This window comes from Lytechinus variegatus, chromosome 16 (assembly GCF_018143015.1).
Source record: "Lytechinus variegatus isolate NC3 chromosome 16, Lvar_3.0, whole genome shotgun sequence".
Classification (NCBI taxonomy): domain Eukaryota; kingdom Metazoa; phylum Echinodermata; class Echinoidea; order Temnopleuroida; family Toxopneustidae; genus Lytechinus; species Lytechinus variegatus.
In genome coordinates, this window is record NC_054755.1 from 7,020,083 (window position 1) to 7,031,799 (window position 11,717).

Consider the following 11,717-nt stretch of genomic DNA (forward strand, 5'->3'; position numbering starts at 1 on the left):
TTTGGACCTTTTTTTTGTCGTGAAGAGTATAATGCACGAATGCTAGCATAATTGTGGCATTTTGCCTCACCATATCTGAACATTATTGAAAATGTTGCTAAGCTTTGTTTCATCATATTTGAACAAGGCTTAACATGTAGGTCAGGAATAAGATATAGACCCTGTTTTGTATTTTTACCCAAATTGGATCTGTGCAAGAGGGAATGGATAAAAAAGAAAACGGCAGAAGTATTTTAAGGGGTGCAGATTTAGGTGCTTTGAATATTATATAAAAGTCTGTGTAAACTCCTATTGAAGCAAGGCTTTGGAAAGTCAACAAAAGAGGGGGTCAGGGGAAGAGAAAGAGAGAGAATGAAGAGTGGGAAGGGAGTGAGAGAGAGTATGAGAGCTAGAGGGGGACGGGAGAATGAAGAAGTCGAAGATAGATTGTATTTTTTAATATTGTGATGTGCAACTCTTTAATATTTATTTATGATTATTAGTAAAGAAAAAAGTGAGAGAGAAAAAAATAGATCAAAGCTTGTAAATAGATGTAAATATGATTTTTGTAGTTTATTCTTATCAACTATATTGTTGGATGTACAGTGAAGAAAGTTTGTCTTAAGTTAAGAAAATCCAAGAGAACAAAATATTGATTATGCTATAGAAAAAATGTAATGTTCCGAGTTATGATTTATATACATAAGTCATACCAGCATAGGAGATGTTAAAAGACGTCAAATGTAGAAAGCTGCAAATATTTCTCTTTCTTATGTGAATGAAGATGTGAAGAGATCACAAATGTTTTGATGTTATTTGCCAAGCAGGAGGCCATTAAGATGAGACCTGTTGAATGAATTGGTACCTTGTGCAAAATCTTAACCAATAGCAATTTAAGTTATTGTGATGTGTCGGCTTTGGTGTCGTGTGCAAATTGTACATCCACAATAATTTACGTGATACTGCTCTACTTGTGGTAGCTTCTTTGGAATTCCTTGCATTGTCTCGAATGTTAAAATGACTGTAGCCGAATCAAGAGTGAAATTCACCATCACCATCTTAGCAGTGCAGTGTGCAAAATGCAGCCATGAACATGTAATCTTTTGCTCCTTTGGTGCCTTGTGCAAATCCTAAGTAATTAAAGTTAAATTCAGTGTCATCGTATTGTGCAGTGTGCAAAATGCAGCCATCATAGTACATTTCACTGCTTTGGAAGGTGTTGTGGCCTAGTGGTTACCGCTCGAAATTGCACACCCTAAGATACAAGGTTCCAAACCTGCTGCAGATGTGATCATGTCTTTTTGCATGACATTTGTCAACATTTTCTATACTTGCTCCTAGTGAAGTGAACTGGTATCAGTGGGAGTTAATTCTCACATCTTATTATCAGCTATGCTATAGCAAAATAATAACTGTGGAATGCCAGGAGTGTCAAATATAGTGTTATTTGGAGCCCAGTACAAACAAGAATTCAATGGATATTGATACAATAATCATCTCAATAGTGCAGTGTGCAAAATGAAGTCAAGGTAGATTTCATTTCTTGGTGCCTTGTGCAAATCATAAATCATTGCATATGGACATGCATGTAACAAAAGGGAAATTCTCTATCATCACCTTAATAGTGCAGTGTGCAAAAGGCAGCCATGATGGTACATTTTGCTACTTTTGGTGCCATGTGCAAAACATTTATACCAAGTCGGATATTGCCAGCTCTCATCTATATTGCATCATGGAAAATATGAATCAAAATTACACAATGGTTTTTTTTAATAAATATTAGAGAAATGTTTTTTTTTAAAAGCTGCTGGTCAGCTTGCTTTAGGTGTAAAACAGTTTCATGTTTTATTTTCATCCTTTTATTGCTCTGATATTATTAGTAATCATCTTTATTCTTTACATGTACATGTATGTAATGGAGGAATATTGTATAAGTAGGTATACAAATCTGTAGAGGGTTAAGTGTATAAAGACAGTTTCAGGCTGTATATTCTTTTCCTCTCTTTTTACTTAGTTATATGTAGTTAAATGTTATTATAATCACTGCATGTGAATCCCAACTTATGCGAAAGGGCCCACTTTGCCAGATGACCAACTTACCCTGACATATCTGAAAGTTTCCCCCAACATAAAGAAAATTGTTTTAAGTAGGGAAAGAATGAATAAAGTATGAAAATTAGATTGGTGAGACTAATCCATGCCTCATAGTAAAGGTATCAAAAATTCATACATTAAATGATTGAAAATATTATTAAAATCAATGCCCCATAATTTGTATTTTATGAAAAAAGAGTATCTTTCTTTATCCTTCCTCTTTGAAGAGTACATGTATATTCTTTGTTACTTTTGTAACGTGTTGTTTACAATTCTTTCAGTTTCTATGTAATTTCTAAATTCAAAGAAAGTAAATCTATGATGTTTGTCTGTTTGATGCCTGTTACAGTTTATATTTCATCTCACCAGTGCTAAAATGCCGCATATTTTTTTTTGTGTATTGCGTCAGCATGAAAAGCGTCTTATTTTCGCACATCTCTTTGATGCAATACGCCTTTTCATGTTCAGTGCCTGAATATCTGGCCCTTAGAATGTTTCGGCATCGATGCGATGTGCGAAAATGAGCTGAAGGCCTTTCCATGCTCATGCGACTACCGCTATTTGTTCAGTTTCATGTGATGGAGTCTGCTATGCTGTTGTTCAGTGCCATCATTTGCAGGTGTTATGAATTCAACATGCTCTAGTTCTATTTATTTGTGTTGATGGCATTTTCTTTGTTGTTGATCAAACTGTCACTTGACATACACGTACCAAGACACAATTTTCTTGTTAAGAGTTTCTTGTTTCTTTAGCTTTCTCTATGAACATGTTCAGTAAATGTTGATGTGTTTCATGTTAGGGATTTTTTGATTGTGTTTCTACCGTTTTTGAAAGAAATCTTGATGAAAATTGTTTACAATCAGCTAACATACAGGTATGGATAGGGGTGGATTTATTATTACTCTGCGCAGTGAAATATTTTACTCACAATTACTTGGGATATTTAAGTCCATTGTCGCCAATAAAGCAATTGTATACTGCTAATCGTTTGACAAAATTCCTCCGGTTTTACTACCTTACTCTCACAAATGAGAGCAAGTAATCGTGTAATTTGCTTTTGCTGGAGCAAGAAACCAAAATGTGTACGTCATTTACAGACACCAATTCATAAGCTTGATGATAAACCAGCTGTATCCCAACAGGTTTAGTCATAGTAGGAGAAACAGTTTGTAAAATTTAAACACATTTTTGTCAAATGTTGGGCAGTTTATTGGGCTGTATTGGCTATTTTTTACAGGATGCAGGAGATAAATTTGTTATTCATTTTCAAAGATGAAACATTAATAGAATGGAGAAGGTGATTTATTTCGAATTCTTACTGGTTGGAAAATCAGACCCAAATAAGACCTTTTTAATGTATCTTTTGAATGCATTATCATTATTCTGGTCTAAGTGAACATGAAAGTGACATAAACATATCCATGTACATACAGTACAGTAATAGCCATGAATGTATTAAAATGTATTTCAAACTTGCCAGACTTGTTATGTCAATCTCGCTGTAGGTCCCCAGATTTTAAGTGTTAAGATGCTTTCTGTTTCTTTCACATTGTTTAGTTAGGAATATTGTAAATTTGCTTACAAGACTGTTATCAAGATTGCAACTTTAAATTTCCTAGCATACCGCTATTTATCTCCTCAATAATGTGAAATGACTATGCGAACATAAATTCTAATGATAGTTTGTTATTAATGGGTTACATGTAGGCCTCCAAATAAACATTGAAGATTACATTCATAGAAATATCTAGTTTGGATGTAAACTATTAAAACCCCAAAGAAAGGTAGATTATGTAGTAAGATATAGAGTACAATTCATAATTGATGCTGTACAACTGCATATGGATGTTTCACAATGAAGTAACAAATATGTAAAGCTCTATATAATTAGATTGCACAAATTTCTCCTTTAGATATCCAAGGCATTTAACTGATTGGTAACAACTTAATTTAACTTCTAAAAGGCTGTCTGCTGTTATTGGAAGCAAGGTCATTAAAAAAAGAACAAATTAATTTCAAAAAGTAGGTTTTTACATAACAAATTTATTGATTGCGATTTCCAAGTTAATTTTATTGTGAAATTTTCAGTCAACGACTGTTTTCATTTTGATATTAATGATCAACTTTTATTTTTGTGGATATGATTCGGCATATTCCGTAATATTTGAATGATATTTTTGTTCATAGCCTTACCTAATACAATACGTGGATGCCTCGAGTTAACACAATTTTATACTTCCTTCTGTAAGGCTTATCACTTGCTTCATCAGAATGCTCTGAGTGCCTGACGGTAATACAGCCTGATGCCAATGTTATGTAACAAGACACTCTATAGGCCCGTATTCTGTCGGGTTTAACTTAAACTCAGGTTTAAAGTTGTGGTTTAAGTGTGGCGAGCCGATTGTTACATAAATTACTAACAGAAGAGATATCATACTTCAGCTCATTTTGCTCTCAAATCATTCATAATTGTCTAGGAAGTATAAAAAGATTATTGTCTTCACCATCGATGAATCAGGAATGAGCACAGTAAACATAAGAAACATACAACTTAATAAAAAAATGATACTTTTGGCTTCCCATACTTTAACCACAACTTTAAACCTGAGTTTAAGTTAAACCCGACTTCAGAATACGGGCCTATATCAAGATCCGTTTTTTTTTAACCTGCAACACTTACTCTTATTAATATGATACTGCTAAAGGGGGCCGGGCAGTCCCTTTCTGTGTTACACCTATCCATGTACATTAGGGGATATGAGATTGAATAGTATATGTACATATGTAAATATGATATATTTTAAGATATAATAGGCTAGGTCAGTGATTGGCTCAGTGAATCCTCAGAGTAGGCTGGCGGTATGTTGGGCAAGCCAGGTATCAAAGGTCGCAATGTAAAGCTTGTACATATTGGACTGACTAGGTCTTAGATGGGATATGATATAAAGATATTGAGGTATATATCCATGTATCAGCTTAGATGATGATTTAATACCATAATTCTTGAAGTAGTGTTATCTTTGAAGTAGTGTTAATTATTTCTCAGGCTAAAAGTGACGAAATTTAGTTTTATTTTCATAATTAATGTCCAGTCACTAGCGATAATGATGTAATAATCAAGAAAGAATGAATCATTTGTATAACTTCGAGTAGGTGCATTTCTTATTTGAAAATGTTTTAGGATAGGTTCAAGGTAATCTCGAAGCTGAAGTCTGCTAGTAAATGATTGCAGTATTTGGTAAAAGATTGAAGTAGGATTATCAAAATATTTTGGTCAACGATTTCAGTTAGAATGTAGACATGTAAATTATTAAATGTATATATAAACTCTTGCAATAAATACATCTAGCTTACATTAGTCCCCAGGAGGGGATGTAAAGTCATAAGTCTCATTTAGCTCTCCATGAGGGAGAGTGTACCTTATTTTCTTTTCATAACAACATCAAGGAAATATTGTAGGTGCATGCAAATGTGGTATCTTAAAATCTTTTTTGGCCTACCCATTGAAATTCATTGTTTGGTGGAATCATGCCAATGGCATTAAAAATGTATTGTTTTATAAGGGCATCTTGGTTCCTCTTAGTTTTATTTAAAAATACACTAAAACGTTGAAATGCAATACACGTACATGTAGTCCATGTGTCATCAGATTAATCGTTTTGGGGTGAGATTTGATCATCCAGTAAATTAGTAATGCTCTGGACATGACTGTATAAGTACAAGTATACACATTTTTTCTTCAATTTCTTGACATTCATATCAGCTTTTGTTCTTGAGTTTTTTGTGATCGTACAGCATTAAGAGGTCACTGCAGTTATAAATAACCTGTCTTGTATATTCCCATTACCATGTTGTAAATAAAGCTTGCTATAATAGCAATCATACTAGAAATGGAAGACTTAAAAGTTTAATTTGTGTGCGTTTGTGTTTCAGCTCCGGATATACATGTAAAAGCTCAGCAATACATGTATCTTCCATTGGATATTTTTTTTTTTTGGGGGGGGGATGGGGAGATGATTGGGCTGTCATGTGGGTGAAATCACCCTTTGTCCTTGATGAATTCCCTATTTAAGAAAACTGAAACCCTTGAGACTAATTGTATAAAAAGAGAAATATAAAACAAACAGTATTTGAGAAAAAGTGAATGAATAATAAAGTTTGGAGCATTTAAATGTTGAAACCACTAAAATATGTACTTAGAGCATCCTCCCATTGGCAATGTGACCAAGATCCGTGATGTCACACATGGACGACCTCCTTTACTTTTGTACATATTGCACTTAAATTGTCTTGTTTATCTTGCGGCCGTTTCATAAAGCTGTTCGTAAGTTAAGAACGACTGGTGATCCTTTCTTACGCGCTAAACCATCGCCAATTCAATATACCGCTTTCCGCAAGAAGGGATCACCAGTCATTCTTAAAGTCGCTCTTAACTTACGAACAGATGAAACACCCACTGGGTCTAGCAGTAGAGCAGGCTAGGGAAGCGTTTCATCAACATTTTTGTCTGACAAGAAGATGTCGGATCTGACAACTTTCCTTGATGTTGATTGGCTGAGAAAACAGTTCCTCATGGTAACTGTCGGATAAAACTGAATTTCATGAAACGCTCCCCAGGAATGTAATACAGGTTTCACGCAATCACTGTATATCATGAATGAATTCACTTTTACTAGCATTAGAATGAGGAAAAGGAGATGTTTCAGGGTATAGTATCAATATCAGTGACCAAAAGGAGAACTGGGGAGCATTTCATGAAAGGACATGTCAGACTTTTTATCCGACAAGTCCCATTTTATCCGACAGTTACCATAGTTACAGTGCTTCTCAGCCAATCAAAATCAAGGAAAGATGTCAGATCTGACAAGTTGTCGGACAAAAATGTTGATGAAACGCCCCCCTGATCATGTGGCATCTCACATCTTAAAAGTTGCATTGCCAATTGGAGGATCTCCCGTAGTTTTAGTGATTACAACATTCAAACCACAGTATACATATAATTCACAGATGTGAGTGCATCGGTAGGTTTTGTGAGCATAAGGTAACTATTGAACTGTCAAAACCCACTAGGTACGGTCGAGTGGATTTAGACTAGTTACCATGGTTAAAGCATGCTCACTAGTCCTATCGATGCACAAACAAACCTGTGTATCATTTGTTTTATACATGTAGAATTAGTGGAATTTTTGGGCTCAAAATCATTTTTTTTACAACCATGCATAAGTACATGTAGATGATGTGGAAGAGGTTCATCGTGGTGAAGGATTGAGTAGAAGAAATAACCAGTTGTCTCACGATGTATCAAACGTACGTAAGTAATTACCGATGCACGGCTGGTCATGCGTTGGCAATTACTTATGCATGATACCCATTCTACATGTACATCTATAAAACACTCTTATACTGTTTGTTCAGATCATATTCTTTGATTTTTATGTTAACTTGTTGCAAGGGTTTATTGAAGTTTGATAAATGGAAGTCTTGACATGTTTGAACTGGTAGGCATTTCCTTTCTTCTGATAAGCACTCTACAAATACCTGGGTTGTAATGGATTGGGTACCTTTTAGAGAATACACAAACATATAAATGCACATCCAAAGACTTTATCTAACATGCATATATTTAATGGTCATATGGTTATTTCAAAATTGTCAACATTATTAAAGATAATAATAAAGAGTACATACTTAAGTTCAATAAAAACAGGGATTGAGATATAAACTGTACACATTATTATCAACATGTTAATTCAGTATACAAGGTCAATTTTTAAATTGGATAATATCATAACATGTGTAATGTATAAAATAACCAGCATATTGAATACATTGTATATCATGTTACATGATGGTACAATATACATTTTTATCATTGTATAGATACTAGTTGAATACAATCATAGAAATAAATGTTAATAGGGAGGGATGGAGGGATGGGGGGGGGGGGGTAGGGGGAAGAAAGGAATGAAGGCAAGGAATTCAAAGAAGTGCATCATTCAGATTTTTTTCTTCTTCTGTAGGAATAATAGGTCATCTTTTGACAATTTCCCCTAAAAAATGACCAGCCAACAACAAAATTCAACTCGTATTTGATTAAACAAGTGTAGCTGGAATACAGAAATTCAATGAAATATTTGCACACATGATGAAACAATGTGTAGGGCACCACATGAAAATTATCACCAAATATTGAAAATTATCAATTTTAAATATTATTATAATGCTCAACATTCTTATAATGCTCAACATTCGTTTTGCAGATTGGAAGTACTTATATGAATTTAAAAAACAATACATAGGCCTGTATAGGATTCCGGAGTACAATAACAAAAAGATCCTCAAAATTGAACCTCATATATATAGCTATATAGTACATTGTATAGCACTTTTGAGTTGGGATTAAAGAAAAGTGAAACAAAAGCATTATAACCACATTATAGCCCTAATCAACATTAAATATACAATGAACAATAATGTTAAATTGTTTCATAGGACTGTAACACCTAAACCTTTTAGCCAGCCCCGTCTTACAAAGAGTTATGATTGATCTGATCAACCTTGACTGTATGGAAATCTATCAATGTTTCTTCTACAGGAAATTTGCTAAATGTCCTTTCTAAACAAAGAGAAAGACACCGGTATGTTGGCTCAGTTGGTAGAGCGTCCGTCTCACAACCGGGAGGTCGTGGGTTCAAATCCCAGCCGCGTCAGACCAAAAGACGTAAAATGATGGGAGTTGCTGCCCCCCGTTTGGCGTTCAACGATTATTAAAGGGATAGAGCCACGTCGATCTGGCGCCGCACAGCGGCTGCGGGCCCCACGATTAATTGGGTAAAGCAAATTTTCAGAGTTTTTCATTTCATGTCTATTTCGAACAATAAAATATGGATTTTTTTCATACAGAATTTTCAAGAATACAATGAATGTATGTATATACATGTATGTATGAAATATTTTGAATGAACATGTATTTTAGATTATGACGTTGCTGGCTTTCCATAGTTGTGGCTGATACATGTAGGATCAATTGTAACTCATTGCAAGATGGGGCCCTGAATGTTGTAGCATACCTATGCTGATGTACATATAACAAGCCTGTTCATCAATTGTGATATCTCCACTGTTGGTAGTACTGTACACTATCCATGACATTGGGTGATTTCAAGTACGGTGTTGGCCTTGGTGTTGAAATTTGGATTGCTTCCCCTAGCTCCAAAACGTATTCTGAGTATGTAAAACTGATCCAGATCACATCATTGACATCTCAACAACTAGTGAGCGACTTTTCGGGACCATCTTCATTCTGTTTGGTGTTTTAATCATGTAACAATAGACCTAACACCAACACTAAAAGGTCAGCACTGAACTTGAAATCACCCATTGGTATCACAAATTGCCTTTGTTAACATTTGAATTCTTCTTATTTTACGTGTTAACAAAATGCATTTCTCAATACCAAAAATGTAATGCTTGATATCAAGAAATAGCATTAAACAATGGAGAATATGGCTTGCCCTATGAACACGTATGCTGAAGTACGTATGGCAAGCCACTTAGCCATTCACTGGCTACAAGGTTTAGGTGTGAGAGCCTCTAACATTTTTTGTTTAAATTACAATGGAGTGAATTTCAGACTGGAGAAAGTATACTTGGAAGAACAAGTTTTTTTTTTCATCATTTGGCAATACATTTATAGCTAATTTTTTCGTTGTTTCAAGGTTTCAATGAAAATTTCGTTGTATCAAACATTTGTGCAAGGTGCAAATTGTGATCTGTATGTCAAGTTTTTATCTCTGAAAGCACAATTTTATTTGCACAATTTTTTTTATACATTTACATGAAACACATGACAAATTAAAATACTTGCTATTATTCTGCGTGGAAATTGTGCTTTCCTTATAGTGTCTTTACAGTACATCACATGGTCTATTAATGGTTAATGATATATATTTTTGCAACAAAGCTACATGTATGCAGCATTAAAAAAATACCCATTTTATTCAGCCAATTCATCAATTAAAGAAACATTAAAAGTGTTCATATCAAAGTGAAATATTAGTGGAGTATTTGTATACATGTACATTCTGTGGCTATAAATTGGTCTATAGTAATTGATTTCATACTGCTGTTGTTATGAACAGACTAATGAATATATTAAAAGAGAACGAATACAAATCTTTTACATAATCCAATCTGATCTATATGTATAACTTCTGAATACTGACTCATTTTAAAGCTTTGCTATATATCTATATTGAATACACATTTCATTAATGTCTCATGCTTAACACAAAAAGGCATCAAGCTTTGGTTAAGTCGCTGCCCGGAAAGCAGTAGATGGCAGGTTCGAATCCCACTGGTTCCAATTTCTGACTTATGATTTTCATTAAAGATCGAGCATGCGATCTTAATACATAAAAGTAATGCCGAAAATTTGTTTACAAATCAAAATACCACATTTGTGGGTTTGTTTCATACAGGCTGTCAATCCTGAAAGTGTATTATTAGATTGCCAAAAGTTAAATATTGTTGCGATGACATCAAACATCTATCAAGTTATGATATTCAAATACTGACTCGTTTTAAAGCTATTCTATCATTTGAACCTCGAATACATTTTGCAATGGATGGAGTAGTGATTCAGATTACTTGTCAATTCACCTATTTTGATAAACTATCTTGAAAACAAAGTTTTACAGTGTTCTTTTATGCACAAATGCATACATCATCATTATACTGTTTAATACATACGTGTACATGTAGGTCTATTTGTATACATGTTCATGGATAATAAGTTTAAAGTAGCTATAGCTTTGTATATAAGTGTACTATATTGTATCTATAAGATCAGAATTCATATCAAAGAATGATCATGGAATATAATATCCATTCTTGAAAGTACATTAATGTATCAAAGTTAGTAGGTACATGTACATGTAAAACAGGGTAGGAATTAATTTATATTTTTTATGGGCTATCTTTTTATTGACATTGGGATGATGGCAGAATTTTGTGGACCACTTATTTCATTTTAAGGGCTACTTTTTAGGGGCAACAAGCAATTACGCAGTAGACCTTACATGCAAATACCATTCTGCCATAATCTTGAATATTGTTTGCGACAGATCTTGGGGCGACTCAAAGAAGAATGGTTGCCTTAAACTATGCTTTTTGGAGGAAATTTAGGGGCTAGTTGGGCTCTGATGAGGAGGAAATCACCTGTTGCCCTCTGCCTGATGTATATACATGATAGAAAGTTGAAAACTCATTCATGGGGATGAATTAACAAGACAATTTCAACATTCTTCTTCCTTATCAAAACCAAATGAATGTTACAAATTCTAGAATAAGTCATAAATTGATGATTTTCCCTACCTGTATGTATATCTTAGGCCAATATCAAATCATTCTGTATAGATAGTGGTGAAACAAGTTCATGAGTTTCAGAAAGTTAACATCATTTGGGGTCTGTTTCCAAAGCTTACATGTAGCTATTGATTGTAGTTGATTTTTACAATTGACTGCATTGATTATTGTGTGCAATCAGTTGTAAAAATCAGCCTTAAGATCAATCACTAGGCTTTGTGTAACATGCTCCTGATCATTGGCTTATATAGTTTACTATATATTGAAGTAAGTTTTCA